The following is a 15,451-nucleotide window of genomic DNA, read 5'->3' as shown; positions in this document are numbered from 1 at the left end:
CTTGGCATGATGTCGCATATACGTACGTTTAGAGTCTCCAGTTAATTTTGCACAAATATAATTTGTGGCGTGTGAAATCGCGAACATCTAGCAGCAAAAAATGATTCCGGGGTGGAAAAAAGGCTGTTTCTGAATGTCGTGATGGTGATTCATAAATTCTTAGGAGTGTCTGAACAGTCAGAAGGCGAATTCTACAAGAAGGCGAAGGGACCTTCGATTCGAGATACAACACATTGTTGGCAACTGTTTTGGGAAGGCCAAGGCATAAGCGCAAAGCTTCTCTTTCCAGAAGAATTAGAGGCCGCAACTTGTAAGCTGGAACTCCAGAGAAAAGTACACAACCAAATTCTAAAATAGGACGAACGTACATGCGATATATCATTACCAATGTGTCTCTTCTCATACATATGCGGTAGTTGCTTAGCATACGTAATATGTCAATGGCCCGCACACCTTTTCCGGCGATATATTCGGTATGAGGTCGCCAGTTAAGCGATGTGAGATAAACTACTCCAAGGTATTTACCATATTCCACCTGTGGTATATCCTCATGATGGTAAGACAGAGAGCTGTTCCCAGGGTATTGCAGCGGGAAAACAAGGAGGGCACATTTACTCGAATTAAGTAAAAAGCTGTTGCCATCAAGCCAGCTCTCCAATATGTTAAGGTAAGTCTGCAGCCGTTCATATAAGGTCTGAATGTTATCTGCCATTGCAAAAAATGCGATATCGTCTGCATAAACATAGGTTGTTATATCCTGTTTACGTGGAATGGTGCTCATTAGTAAATTAAATAGCACCGGGGAAAGCACCGAGCCTTGCGGTACCCCCCTCGTTTGGGTATGAGTAGATGATGAAAACCCATCTTTAAAACAATATTTTCTGTCTACAAGAAAATTGTGAACTCACGCTACTATGTATGATGGAAAAAGAAAGTATTCTAATCGATCTATCAAAATACAGTGCTTCACGGTATCATATGCTTTAGCGATGTCTAAGGTAACTAATGCTGCATAGTTTTTATGTAGAGAGCTAATTGAAGACGACTTTCTAGATCAACGTGGGCATCCCAAATTGAACAACCAGCCCTGAACCCAATTTGACAAGGACTAAGAGTTGACCTCATAATAGTAAGTTCATTAATTCGTGTATTGATGATTCTCTCAACCAATTTCACTGAATTTGCTGTAAATGCGATTGGCCTTATGTTATCCAACGTGTATGCATCATTTTCATTTTTTAGCAACAATTCAATTTTGGCAAGTTTCCATTCTGGAGGTATTCATGCGTTCCCTAATGAATAATTCACTAGTTCTAGCAAAAGATTACGCGATTCCTGGAGTAAACATTTCAGCATAGAGTTCGTAATCCCATCTGGTCCGGGAGCCGTCCTCGGTAAGCATAATACTGTCTGACTCAATTCAGCTAAGGAAACTTCTGGAAATTCATGCAAGTTTATCAGAACGGACTGAATAGCCAAAAAATTAGCAGGGAAGCGGTGTTCTAAACTTTGCTCTATGTCTTCTAGAGAGGTGTTCATTTCTTCCGGCGTCAAGACACATGACTGCAACGTTAACGGTGCTTGTAGTACTTTTCTTGTCCGAAGATGAGCGAACAAAGCACGCTTACTTTTAGATTTAGAAAGATAATCAAAATATCTACTGTCGTATTCTTCTTTAGCGTGGTTCACTGTACGCTTAAATACGCCAGCAAGGAATTGATAGTCCTTCCAGTTTGTTGGGCTCTGATTAAGAAGAAGTTTTTTCCAAGCGGCTTTTCGTCTTCTATAATCGCGTTTACACTCATCATTCCACCAACGAGAGGAGGTTCGTTTATTGGATGGAATAGAAAATTTGGAATTTTTTCTAGATCTTTGCAGCATTGAACTAATCGTAGATGCAATCTCCTTAGTACTGGCATTTCCAAGTTTGAAAAAGGCCGAACAGAGGCAGGTTTAAAATTTGCTATGGTTGATGTATGTGCGTTTTGGCTGATCTGAAATTATTGTTGGACAAGTAATGTCAATAACTACAGGAAGGTGGTCGCTGTTAGTTGCCGAATCCAGAACAGCCCATGACAAAACCTTGATTCATTGGAGCAAAACGCTCAATCCAATACTGAGCTAGGTTGACCTCGGACAAATGTTACATGACCTTTATTCAGACAGGAGAGGTTGTGACCAATAGTCCATTCCCACAGTCACCTACCCCAAGACAAATGATGTGAAATAAAGTCTCCTGTGAGTACGATTTCCTTTCTACATGCCACCAAAACGCTGTCAAGATAACGCGTACTTTGCACACCGGAGGGGAAGTAACAATTTACAATTGAAAAAGGGTAGTATCCGGGGAGACACAAGTCTAATGCTAATATTTCACAATTCAGGTCTAACATTCTGAAAGAAATTTTCGCCCTATGGCATAATTTACTTGATACAAGGATCATTAAACCACCACCGCGTGATTGGCGATCTAATCGAAAAGAACGAAAACCAGCAAGATGGAAATTTTTTATCTGGTGTGAGCCAAGTTTCTTGGAGAATTATAATATCAAGATTAAAATTATTGCAAAAGTAATGTAAGTCGGTTGAGGCTCTTCCACGGTTGAGGCTGTTACAGTGGAACAGCAGCTCCACTGTAGTGCCCTCAACTTACCTATGGTGTTGAGCGCACCGCAGAGGCGCATGTCGCGCCGTTGTTAGCATCTTCACGCGAATTAGCAGATTCATTCCGTTTAGATTTGGACTTGAGATCGGTGAAGATAGGGGATCTAGTACGTTTATTAGTTCGTATATCGAGTTCCATATCTGTAGCAGTACTTGTGCTCGGCTAAGACGAATGTCGGTCCAAGTGCACCTGTGTTCCTGACTGCTTAGCCTTGCCTGCAGATGCAGAAAGTTCGTCCAATACCGTACATTGCGTAGCTGTGTGGCATCGCTGGTAATGTCTAATACTGCATGCTCTGTGCTAGTCTGTACCGTTTGTTCAATCTGACTTGAAAGAACTTGCACAAAACAGTCGGAAAAGTTAGATGTGAGTTTATCTAGTGCCTTACTCACTGCTTTTTCCACAGCAGTTTCCATGGCCTGCGATAGGTTCGAGTCCATACTGGAAGTGCAGCGCACTGTAATACCACAGTATCCAAAAGCCCTGTCTCTAACTATGTCAATGGCTTCCCTTCGAGAACAGCGGTGGCGGTCGATGACTTCTAGGATTTGAACCTCCCGGGAACGAGTGGAACAGTGAGACTTGTCGGCGCAGTGACTGCCCCCACAGAGACAACGCTTTTCCGCTGTTGCAGTACACTTGCTTGAAGGATGGCTCTCTCCGCAGGTGCTACAACGAATGTTAGATTTACATCCTCCCGCACTGTGGCTGAATCTCCAACAGTTCTTGCACTGAATCGGACGAGAAGCGAGGGGTTCTACTCGGAACATCAGTGGCCATAATTTTATCTCTGACGGGCATTTTGTGCCCACAAATGTCGCGATGACAGATTCGGTTGGTACCCTCTCTTTGTCGACTAGGTGATTACACCAGTAAATTGAAATTACGCCTGCTCCAGAGAGCCTGTCTAGGGTCTCAGCTGGACTCAGCTTGGAGTCGACTCCCCGTACAAGGCCTTTGGTAAATGCAAGGTGAGGCGGAATAAAAGCACTCACTGGGGTAGCAGCAAAGGGGTGCATTTGAGAAGATCCTGCACGCAGGTCTGATCCGGTGACCTACACACGGTACCTCCTCGCCCAAATGGGTGCACATCTGTGATGGTCTGGAAATGGTTTGAAGTTGTCCTAAGTTCCTTTTGAACCGCCTGAGGGTTTGTAAGTCTGATGAAGCCTCCATTTGTAGGTACCAGTGCCACGGGAATGCTGTCGATACCACTGCGGGAAAAGGAGTCTAGCGGTAATTCATTAGAAGGCAGGGACGCTGACCAGGCGGATCGCGCCTGGCCAGGAGAAGTAGTCGACATGAGCACTGGAGATATGGTTAGACTCAGAAACAGATAAACTATAGAATCGGACTCTAAGACAGAAAGTTAAAACCACTCAATCCTCAGCCAAGAACACCCCAGCAGGTTGAGCACGGGCAAGCTTGAAGGCGAGACTAGAACAGTCTTGCGAAGGATCTCGAAGGCCCACGATTATTGTAGATTGTTTTGTTAAGATTACACCCACTACGCGAACATCCTAGATTACTCTGGGACATACGTCACATGTACCAATAATTCTAGATTATTCGATGAGAAGGGCATAAAGGCCGACACACTTCGCCACTATATTATGAGTTGATCCACGGCCGCCGCTCTGTTTGCCGCTATCAGTGCCAGTGTCTTGGTGTAATCTGACTTTTCTTTAGCGTGGTCACGAGTTTGGCCCAAATTAACAGTTTCATCTTTACCTGAAGTGTGCTCTCTTTGTTAACGTCACGACCCCATGACAATATCAAAACGCAAGGAAAAAAAATATTCCAGAAAAAAAAAACGACTGCGCGCAATCGACCCTCCAACCTCTGAATTGTGAGTGTGAGGCGTTAGTCACTGAGCCAAGAAGGAACACCTCCTTTAATTTTCAAACAGCAAGGTATTTCTATCTACCACTTAGCGCTGGCGATGAGCATCTCGGGGGAACTACTATCGTGCTTTCAGCATCATTCAGCATTACCAGCGAAATGGCGCAATGAGCGTGCGTCGCCAGATCTTCACGACGCGGCGGCACGTGCCATCATTTCCCACGCGTACTTTGCCCTGTGGAGAGGGGATGCTCTCGCATGCGCTCGCTTATCTCAAGGTAGGGACACTCGTAAACTTTGGGCTTTCACAGGAACAGTTATGTTGCAGTTATCGGGCACACAACGGTCAGGGCACTCGTTGCACAGTCTCTGATTGCGAAAAGGGCGCGATTTTCAGACCCAGCGAATAACAACTGAAACGCTTATTCGCGTTCATCTGTACCAGTAAGTACGTTTTGTGGGTCATTTGTGCGTGAGAAACGCGGGGCACGGTTCGATCTGCTGGTCATTCTTCGCGTGACCTTGCAATTAGTTGCTGTCACATTCATTGATTTGCCTTTGCGGCAGAGCTGTGACTTTTTTAGGATCATGTTCGACAATCTACTAATGTTGGCGCCTTGTTCGGCGGCGTGTTTGGACAACCAACATGTAATCCATTGTCCGGTGTACATTTCTAACAATGCGCACTAGATGGAGCTCCGCCACCCACAGCGTTTACAGAACATTTGATATTGTTCTGTAAAGGGCTCCATCCTATAGTCCGAGATAATGGCACGGAATTTTTCAAAGCATTGGAGTTTAGGGGCAGCGAAGGCTGAATAGATTTTAAATGGGCACAATTAACTAGGAGGAGGCTAAATGAATGATTGCTACAATTAAAGCGCAAGTGAACTTCAATCCTTCAAAACGTAGTGATAGTACTTAACTTTATGGCCAGGCTGCGTGAGCCGCCGCCCGATTTAAAGGGCACACCGGATACATTCAACCAACTATCCGTTAGGGAGCCTTCGTGCGCACGCCGGAGGAGATGGAGCGGCATGCACATGTAGGCTCTGCCAAGCGCGCACATGAATGCTTCCTATAAGGCGTCGGTTTTCGATGGCCCGCGCACTCGCCTATTCACGGCTTCTTGCCGTGCGACTTTGTCAGGGTACGTCCACTTTGTGAGCGGTGACTGAAGTTACCAGGCCGAATGGTAGTCCCTTTGTTGGGTTCCCCTGGTTTGGTTATCGTGAGGCAGACTGCGTCTGCTCGGCGCCTGGCGCCGAGTAGTGTCCACCTTGTCACGGTGATGGCCGTCCATCCAAAGCAAATCTTCTGTGTGGAGAATCTATGGGAGGGAGGTAGTGCTGGGACAGACATATGGCTGATGATGGGCTGATGAGTTATGAGAGACTCTCGTACAAAGTGCTTCCGGGCGCCGCGTCTCCTTTCGATCTGACAACGGCATTACAATGAGTGTTACCGACGAGTACCGATATCCCATCTCCGCCCGCTCACCTAGCTGAAGTCAACCCTCTTGAAGAACGCCCGATAGCTTCACGTCTGCCATTTATAAGCGTTGGGCATTTGACGGCAGCGGCCAGTTTGGCATGAAGGAGCAGGTGGTTAACGTGCCGTTTGACGTGGATAACCCTGTGCAGTGCTGATCGCGGAATGTGCTCTCCAACGCTGCCTTCGACGTACTGTACACATCATGCGCTAGCTCTTTTATCCTTCCTTCAAAAATGGCCTCGCCAATAAACGCTGGTGCACCTCCGAGCAAGATCTAAAAGATCATTCACATTGTGGATATGGCCGCGATTTTTTTCCAGTGGCAGCACACTGACTCAGCGTATGCTGCTTACGTGCTGCGAAGGGCGGTACTGACTGCATCAACAACGCTGCACTCTGCGCAGTGAAATCCACGAACAGCTGATGTTTCCACACCCGCGCGTATCGCCGACTGTGCCAGTACACACCTAAAAACGTGTGTCGCTGCTGCTGTTCCTTATCGAATATTATATTTATGGTTGAACGTATCATTTGTATCAGTTTCTTACAGAAATTAAGCACTGACATGCATCTCATACGTACCGGCTTATGTTTCCGACGCGGGGGCGCTCTCTGGTTGGGACTCGCTTTATTGTGCCGCCTCATCGACGCTGACATGGTCTTCCGTTGTAGCTCTCACAGTTGCGGCCAGCTTGAATATGTATCAGGGACGTAACGCGAACTCGCTTACTTTCACAGTTTGCCATGCTAACAGAAACTACCCAAATTCAACAGATAAACTTGGCATCGCCTGCTGGTGAGCGCAGTCAGCTGTCCACACTGTCCCGCACGAGACATCATGGAGCTTCTACGAATCACAGGCAGTAGCCAGACTTGCGATACCTGCCACGATTCCTGTGCTTGTTTTCAGCAAACAAAAAATCTCGACTTGATTTTTGAGTTTGCTGCACGAAATTACGTGGCGAAGCCAAATAGCTAATAAGCCGGGCGAACGTTCTCAGGTGCTAGTAGACGATGAAAATGAAGAGGGCACACACTGGCTGAGCAGCACGCTAAATCGCGCAGGCCGACGAAGATGTTAATACATGCTCTCAGGTTTAGCTGTGGTTGCAATGTTGTAAGACGCTCTGCCGGAACTAATCTCAGACATCACCATGCTGGTTAATGTAAAACAGTCTTCATGCAAAAATTTAAAGCTTCAAAATATGTTTAAACACACTGTGCCTTTAAAATAATGTATGTTTAAGAACCCCGGGTCGTGGAAATTTCCGGAGCTTTTCAATGCTGCGTCTCTCATAATCATATGGTGATACTGGACCTTAAACTCCACATATCGATCAATAATGCCTTTAACAAATCACCACGGAAAGTTTCTGACACTATTATTGCATGGGTGCATTTCCTCACTCAGTGGAACGACAAACAAATGGAAGAAGGTGCCTCTGGTTTGAAAAAAATCACTCAAATTTGTCGACCATCCTTGACGCTCTGCCTGTTTCATCATAACCAACAAAAAGCAGCGCTCTGTGGAATGAGTTTGACTTTTTCCTGCTGTTGGTTCATTAAAAAAAAAGGGGGGGGGGGTCACCAAAGCTCGGAAAAATCTCAAGTTTCACGAAACGCCGATCCTGCATAGCACCCTTAGTCGGTCTTTTTGCGCTGCTTGTACACCAATAGAAAAACGTATGTTGCGCCAAAAAACTATCGCCCTCATGAACGGCCTCTACCTGATATATAATATCACGTCTTCCAGCAAAACATTCGAGGAAGGAAAGTAGGAGGAGAATTTGCTGAGCACCAAGCTGAGGAAGTGAACGCGCGAAGATCCAGGTGTAAGCCTATAGACAGAATAAATGTCTTTGCTAGGCGGTATTTGAACTCGCATAGCTACGGTTCGAAGGCGATCGGCGTTACCGTTTGGCTATCCTGGCACGCCAGCAGAACATGATCTTACGAGAATTATATAACTGTGTGGCTTTGCTGGTCAAAGAACAAGAAAAAGACAGAGAGAAGAATAAAGAAAAAGGAATACAACGGGCAGGGTACATAAAAGAGCTCAATTGCGTTCTATAGCCGGTGGAGCGCTCTTATAAACCTAATAGTTAAAAAGCAACTTCTGGTGCGTGATTTCTGAGCACACTACAACCCTGAGACGGTACACGAGAGTCTGAATGAGAGCTCACGCCTGCGCTACGACTTCCGGAAGATTGACCTGATCTCTGTTGTCCGCTTTTATAAAGTGCGTTGTCTTTCTTTCCCCACTCTTTCCTGCCGTGGAAGCAACGTAATATTGTCCATGTAACACTTTCGTGTCCTTGAAGGCAGTCGGCGCAAATCGACGTTCAAAGGGCCCTGAAATGCTTTTTTGGGTAACCATGGAAATAATTCACTGGAAAAGCGTATTGCCTCAAAAATTCAATGCCACAAAATTTTTAAGTGTCCGTCCAATACGAGCGGAGTAACAAAGGTTTGTCGCACGACGCAATCACATTCTCTCGGCTCTCGTCCCGATGAAAGTGCTGGAAGCTAAGCAGGAAGGGACGGGAGGGGCAAACAAAAACGTCACGCTCGCCTCGTGTCCTTAAGCACTTTTTGTTTTCATCAAATACGCGGCTTTTTCAGTGTGATTGCACGTGCATGCGTGTACAAGTAACAGCCTCTCGCAGAAATTTCTGTAACAACCGAGCGCGCCATCTTCAAATCAGCCAATGGCTCAAGATGTGTTATCTACGTTTGATTTTCGGCATATTTCGTGATTTGTCGAGGGAAAAGAAAACAATTTTTAGCTCACTTTGATTATTTACTGCGAATTAGAGGCCACGTGCTCCACATAACATTTGGCTCGCGTATTCTCGGAAGCCTCTAATGCCGATCGGCAGCGTTTTCAGACCATGCCCAAAATGGTTGCAGAGCCCCTTTCAACGACACTCCGAAGGCATCGCACTCGAGCGCATTGGAATGTGTTCCGTTAGAGTTCGGGGTGCGCTAACTTAAAGCGCCGAATGAAAGGATGAAAAATAAGTAGCGACACAAAAAATAAGACATGGAAAGAAACATATCAAGCATAGCAGATATCCTTTTATAGTACAAAAAGATGGCGTGAAAGGGTAGTGGTAAAGAGGAGGAGTGATGTAAGTGTGAGTACTGATGGTGAATTCTACTGGTAGATCCGGAGCGGCCGCCGAAATCCTTGAGCGAGCATTCGGATTGCGCCAAGCCAGATCTGCGAGTGGACCACGTGGATGCCCCGCTTGAGGTCGTGCCAGAAGTTGTTTACATATACGTCACTAAACCAGTCCTGTAAACTTCCTCGACATAGCCGATTATCTTCGGTCGAGACTTCGGCCATGCATACGGCGGGAAAGCACGTGGGGCTCGTCCTCGTTGCTGCTGCTAGTGTTTTTGATGTCGCTCAAAGCAAGAAGCAGACCAGCAGTAGCACGTCCAGCAGCATCAAAAAATGCCATTTTAGAAATGTAAACCTGTGCAGAGGGCACAGCCTCAAAAAACAAAACACTCAAGGCAGCTGCAGGCAACAGCGCTGCCTGACTGTGCCGGAAATGACGGCATCGCATTTACAGAGTTCCGGTGAAATCCGTCTCTGGAAGACGGAGCACGCGGAGCGCTCCGTCAAGGAGGGAGTTGCTCTTTTTCTGCCAGTGGAACACATGAACTTGCTCCGAATCTACCAGTGAAATGCAGATTCTTGGCCGCGGAGCAAGAAACTTGCTCCCGCTTGACGAGTGTAGCGTTTCAGAAAAGAAGGAGAGAAAAGAGCAAGCAAAACACTGCCTTATGTATTATAGTGTAGCAACTGTAGGGGAAAGCAAAGTGAGGGTGAAGTCGAGAGATAGGAGAGGGCGAAGCATAGCATAGCCGTAGTATAAGCAGAAAAAAAATTGAGGGTGAGGGAGTGACGCGAAGATGAGTAGGAGGCGATAGTTTGGGCTATCATGTCAAGTGCGGTGTAGTATGTGAAGGGCAATGGAAGATCCACTGTCCCCTCCGTCTTCGCATCACTGGTGTGTAGCAGGTGTAATTCCACGAACTACAAGCTGTTCATATTCTGCTCTTCTGATGTTCAGGGAAGTGTGAAAACAGTCAAGGCGAGTTCAATGGCCACCGAGTCGGTGCGGAATAAATTGCCAAGAATAACAGCATGTCCCGAGCTAATACGCAAGCCTTCAAAACGTTTAGCTGAAAATCACATAAATGGGGCATACACAAATCAGAAAGTGCTGTTTCACGACACTCGAGTTATTTAGCACATACCTGCCGCATAGCACTACTTCCGCAAGAGGCAAGGTGTCGGCCCATCTGGTCTCATGAGAAAAAAGCCGTGTTGTGTTTTGGCATCTGTAAAAAAGTTTTTCAAGAGAAAGTGGCTATGTTGTGAGGCAATACGTGGAAAGTAGTACCACGAATATCGGTCCTTCTAGTTATTCAGGTAATAATAAATCACAGGGGACATACCTGTGGGCAGGTAGCGTAAGTCACATCTCGCAGTACTCAGTCTATGAGATTCTGACTTGTATAGCGTTCTTAATTTTGGGGGGTATCATGCATGAATTGCGAAACCATTCATCTACGTAATGTTTTGGGGCGCCCAGTATTCAATGCTGAGCACGTGTGCTGTTGTATCTATGCTTGTAGGACGATGTTCTTCCCACATTCAAATAAATAGGGGAAAAGCAAATTCACAGTGGCGCCCTTCGGCCTCGTCGAACCGTACCTCCTTCTAAAGGATGTTCCACACAAAAGAAAAAAAAGCGCAGATACCACAGTGATGACGAAACGCCATGCTTGTATACAAACAATGTTATTTTCCTCCCTCGGTCTCGTCCCACCCTTCTTTTTTTTTCTTCATTTTCTTCTCCTTCTCTTAAGCAGACGCAGCGAGACACGAGATTTACGACGCCGTCCTATTAGCCGGACAGGCGTCACACTTCAATCGCTCAACGAGATGGCCACACGCCTCGCTTCAGCTTTCTCGAGTAAACAGCGACACACCCGAGACGACGGATGTAAGGAGAGATAAAGGGGCGGCATTCATAAGCACCACTCTGTTGCAAGCGCAGCGCGGCTATACATGACTCGGTGGCTCAGACGACGCAGCTGCTGACCCACCGGAGCAGCAGCTCGGAGGCCTAAAGCAAACAAGAGCCGCCTAAGGAGAGGGAACGAGTGATGATGCGGGGGCCGCTGACGGACCGGCCCACCAGCGCGACAAACACGTCATGCTATCCAGAGCTGAAATGGATGATGCGAATCGGCGAGCCGCACGTCAGCCCGCCTCGACCCAGCCTGTTCGGGCACTTATGGCTGCTCGTTTGTACTACATCCCATCGCTACCGTAGGGATAAATAATAAGTAAAGAAACGCGGGAGTCGACCGAGGAGGAGCTCTCCTAACGCAATAAGCGCGTCGGCAACGCAGTGGTCGTCACATTACGTTTTTTTTTCCTTTTTTTTCTGTGCTTCTGTGTGTGCGTCTTCAGACATCATGCCATTGCGGAGAAGACGCAAAGCCACAGGCAACCGCAATGACGAGTAAGCCCCCCCCCCAAATAATAAGGTGCAACGCGATCGAGTACCGTCATATATATATATATATATATATATATATATATATATATATATATATATATATATATATATATATATGGTACTCGCTCGCGTTGCACCTATAATCGAGTTAAACAGCGGCTCGCGGGTCGGTCATCGCTTTCGACACATACCCGGTGCAAGGCGACACGTCAACGACGACAGCCCTCCGCGCTGCACGCACCCGCGCACACGTCGCACCACAGAAAACTGATGCGTCCCTTCCACGGATGACGCTTCTTGGCTCCGCCCCATCCTTGGCACGTCATCTGTCGCCCTCGCGACAAAAAACACTAAAAAACAAAAAGAAAACAAAGACAAGCACCACGGCGCTTATTTTTTAAGCTGATTTCCCTGACGAGAGTCAGCCGTCGCTTTATTCTTCATTTAGTGCAGAGAAATGGGGCGGGAGGGGGGGGGGGCACAGCTTGCATTTTCTGAGACAGCAGGGCAGAGCCTCAAGCGCTACGTGTAGCCGGCGAAGGCAGAGCGAAAAGTATCACGTTCGTAAAAATAAAAGAACAAGGCGGAATAAAAGAGAAGTGCGTGGTAGGAAGTATGTGCAGTTGGGGGTAATTTCAAAATCCTGCCAGAATATGTTCGGGTGAGCGCACACCACGGGGGACTTTCTTTGACGCGGCCTCGAAATCCGACTTGGCGGGACCCGGCGAGTTTGGCTTACTCTACGGGTGCGTGAGGGACAGGGACGGCGATATCTCATGCTTCAAATGACGACGACATCCGACGAACGCCGGTGCAAACACGCAGGAGGGAGATAATAATAATAATAATAATAATAATAATAATAATAATAATAATAATAATAATAATAATAATAATAATAATAATAATCTCTGTTCGCAGGAGTTTGTGTGATCTCGAGGACGGAGAAAATCAAATATCTCCAGGGCACCTGCATACCGCGGCTGTAATACGTACGAACGAACGACGAAGAAGAAAGCGAGGCGAGAAACGGATGGCGAGGAAGGCAGCGCCAAGACGACGAGTCTGCTAGAGAGAGAGTATGTGCGTGTTTTGCAGGAAAAGCGCCCGGCTAAGTTTCGATGTGCTCGGAAGTAGCCGAGCCGGCGTGGAGAGTGCAACAGAGGCTCAGCAGATAAACACAGAAAGAAAGACTAAAGAGACCGCGATGGCAACCAAAAGACACGGCATACTGGTAGCTGCCATCTTTTAATTTGGAAAAGAGACCCTGTAAACCAGTGGCTCGAGACGGGCAAAAAAAAAGGAAGGCAGGCACGAACTCATATTATTAACAAAAAGAGGGATAAAAAGTGTGACGAGGAAGAAGAGGGAAGAAAACCTCAGCGGGAGGGATGGACAGCAACTCAATCTCTTTGCTATCCTCTTTATATCGCTCGCCTCTCCTTTTACTCAACACCCCTCCAGCCATTCGACCCTGTGGCCTGGCTGCCTCACACGGACGTGGTCGAGTTTTTGTACTATCGACGCGGGAGTCAATTTCCTGCCTCCCAAACCGTTGGCCTCTGACACTCCTGTTTTTTCTTTTTTTTTTTGCTTAGTTTCTTTTTGCATACTGCGATGTTGGACACTCCGCATGCTCTATTCCCTTTGCGAAGGCACAATAGCTTCCACTTCGTTCATTTACGCGTCAAAAGCAAAGAAGCTTCCGTTTTACCCTCTGTTCCTCATTTGGTTTGTTTTTGCAGTATTCTCAACTCGCAGATATTATTATAGGAGGAGCATTGTAGTAACCTCGGTGGTGTCGGCAAGTTTCGATGCGCATCGTCCGACCTTGTTTTTTCTCAACACTCTGCGCTCTCACGTACCATGGCCAACAGAAGACGATGCCGAATGGGACCATCGACGCCATGGCGTTCGTCTTCGCAAAGTAGAGCTCCTCTGGCCAGAGGGACTCCATGGTTACTTTGGTGAGATCGTAATCTGGTTACGGCCCGCTATGCTCTCACGTAGCGAACAAGTAGCGAACCGAGGAAGCGTGTACAGGCCATGTATTGGGAAGTGTCGATCCATCTTTTGTCACTTTATTGCTGGTGCGCCTAACAAGAACACAGTTAAGAGAGAGAAAAAATCGTGCACGCATATTTGTTTGGAGCTGCTAGGCGGAAGGGCATTGCTGTTTCATTGTCTGTCTCTCCAGTTCTTATTCATCTGCGCAAAGAAAATTTCTCGTAATCACATTACGTGGGTAACGTGGCCATCGGTGCGTGCTTGAGTCACATGACTCCTCGCAATCTCTCTTCCCACACACATTTCGTTGGACTGTTTTAGTGTGACATTCCAGCCGAGCTGCGATTCTTTTCGCCACTTTTGCTAGTTCGTTCACGAATGGTTCATTGGTTCGCCAGAGCCCGGGAGCGACCAGCTCGTGTACAATAGAACGTCGCTGGAGCACGAGGTTCAACCTCGAGCGCTTATATATTCAGCTTTTGGTGGATTGGTCATAGTTGTGATTAAAAATGGTATTTTCAAAAATGGAAACTTAGAAAATAAAAAATCGGAGCACTTTCACTAATTGATAGATGGCAGCCAGCGACTGTGGCAGCATGCTTTACGGCAGCTACGACAGTGGTGTCAAGTCTTTTTAAAGACGATAGTCTTTCTTGGGGAACTTCGACGCAACAATTTTGGTCTGTCTGTCTGTCTGTCTGTCTGACTGACTGACTGTCTGTCTGTCTGTCTGTCTGTACATTTGTCTGTTTGTTTACTTTTAACGGCACCGGAAATTTGAAACGGTTGACCACATCCGCAGCGCCCACCAATGTTGCGCAAGGCTTAGCGTTCATACTTGTGCAATTGTCAATTAAAAATGAAATATTGCGCAGGTCTGGGGCACCATAACAACACGTATATAATCTGCATGTGCGTGTTTCAACAGAAAAGGCATACATAAGTAGTTTGAGGACCGTAGCGCTTATAACGCTGCGCTGACCATGCAACGCTTGCACTAAAAGGCGATTGTTTCCAACGCTTTGCTAAGACGAGACGGTGGTGGCACCTACCCGTCACCTTGCGTTCTACACCTTGTCACCTCTGAGACGGGCGCGCACACCCGTCACAGAGCCGTGCGCCTCGTTTTCCAAGAAAACTGCCAGATGGCGCTCATGTCTCACATGTGACGGGACTTGATGCACTTGTACGCATCCGCTGAATGCTCGAGGCACTCTAACGCAGCGTCTCCAGAGTACCATTCACCAATTTTTTTTGCAAACATCAAATAAATGTTGTGTTCACTCTCTCCACACGCAAGATTATTGTCTTTGGATGGAATTTGCAGATGAACATGCGGATATAGGGCCAATGTTTTGGCACTCATTCGCGCTACTGCGTTTGCGGTCGCTGCTTCAGTTCCCGCTCTTCTTCCTTCGAGAAAACGGCATGCGTCCGTGCCAGTCCAATAAAGTACCCCAGATAACAGAGCTAGCGCGATCTCTACAATGCGAGACAAAGGGACATGATATGATTGATATGCGTAGTTTAACGTCCCAAAACACCATATGATTAAGAGAGACGCTGTGGTGGTGGGCTCCGGAAATTTTGACCCCCTGGGATGTTTTTAACGTGCACCCAAATCTGAGCACTTGGGCGCACAGCATTTTCGCCTCCGTTGGAAATGCCAGCTGCCGCAGCCGGAATTCAATCCCGCGACCGGTGGGTCAGCAGCCGAGTACCTTAGCCACTAAACTGCCGCGGCGGGGCAAGACAAGGGGACACGCCACGATTGGTGGGAATAGTCGCCGTCGAGTATCGTGACGGAAAATCAAAGTATACATGTATTCTTTCCCTTCCATCATTAAATTTAGCTGTTGAGTTATGTGCATTTATTCTCTGTCCGTGTTCTAACCCT

At 46.9% G+C, this 15,451-nt stretch overlaps 1 protein-coding gene and 1 long non-coding RNA gene across 2 annotated transcripts in view; one reads left to right on the top strand and one right to left on the bottom strand.

Annotated features, from left to right (window-relative positions):
• Positions 1–15,451, top strand: part of LOC119161858 (uncharacterized) — a 159,736-nt gene that overhangs the window by 27,804 nt on the left and 116,481 nt on the right. The window lies entirely within an intron of this gene.
• LOC142776524 (uncharacterized) lies at positions 1,465–12,011 on the bottom strand. Its single transcript, XR_012887605.1, has 3 exons — positions 11,739–12,011; positions 10,274–10,357; positions 1,465–3,879 (listed from the first exon to the last, which is right to left on the bottom strand). It is a non-coding gene; the product is annotated as an uncharacterized LOC142776524 (long non-coding RNA).

This window comes from Rhipicephalus microplus, chromosome X (assembly GCF_043290135.1).
Source record: "Rhipicephalus microplus isolate Deutch F79 chromosome X, USDA_Rmic, whole genome shotgun sequence".
NCBI lineage: Eukaryota > Metazoa > Arthropoda > Arachnida > Ixodida > Ixodidae > Rhipicephalus > Rhipicephalus microplus.
The sequence above is the reverse complement of the archived record's forward strand: the minus strand, read 5'-3'. Positions and strand labels throughout refer to the sequence as shown.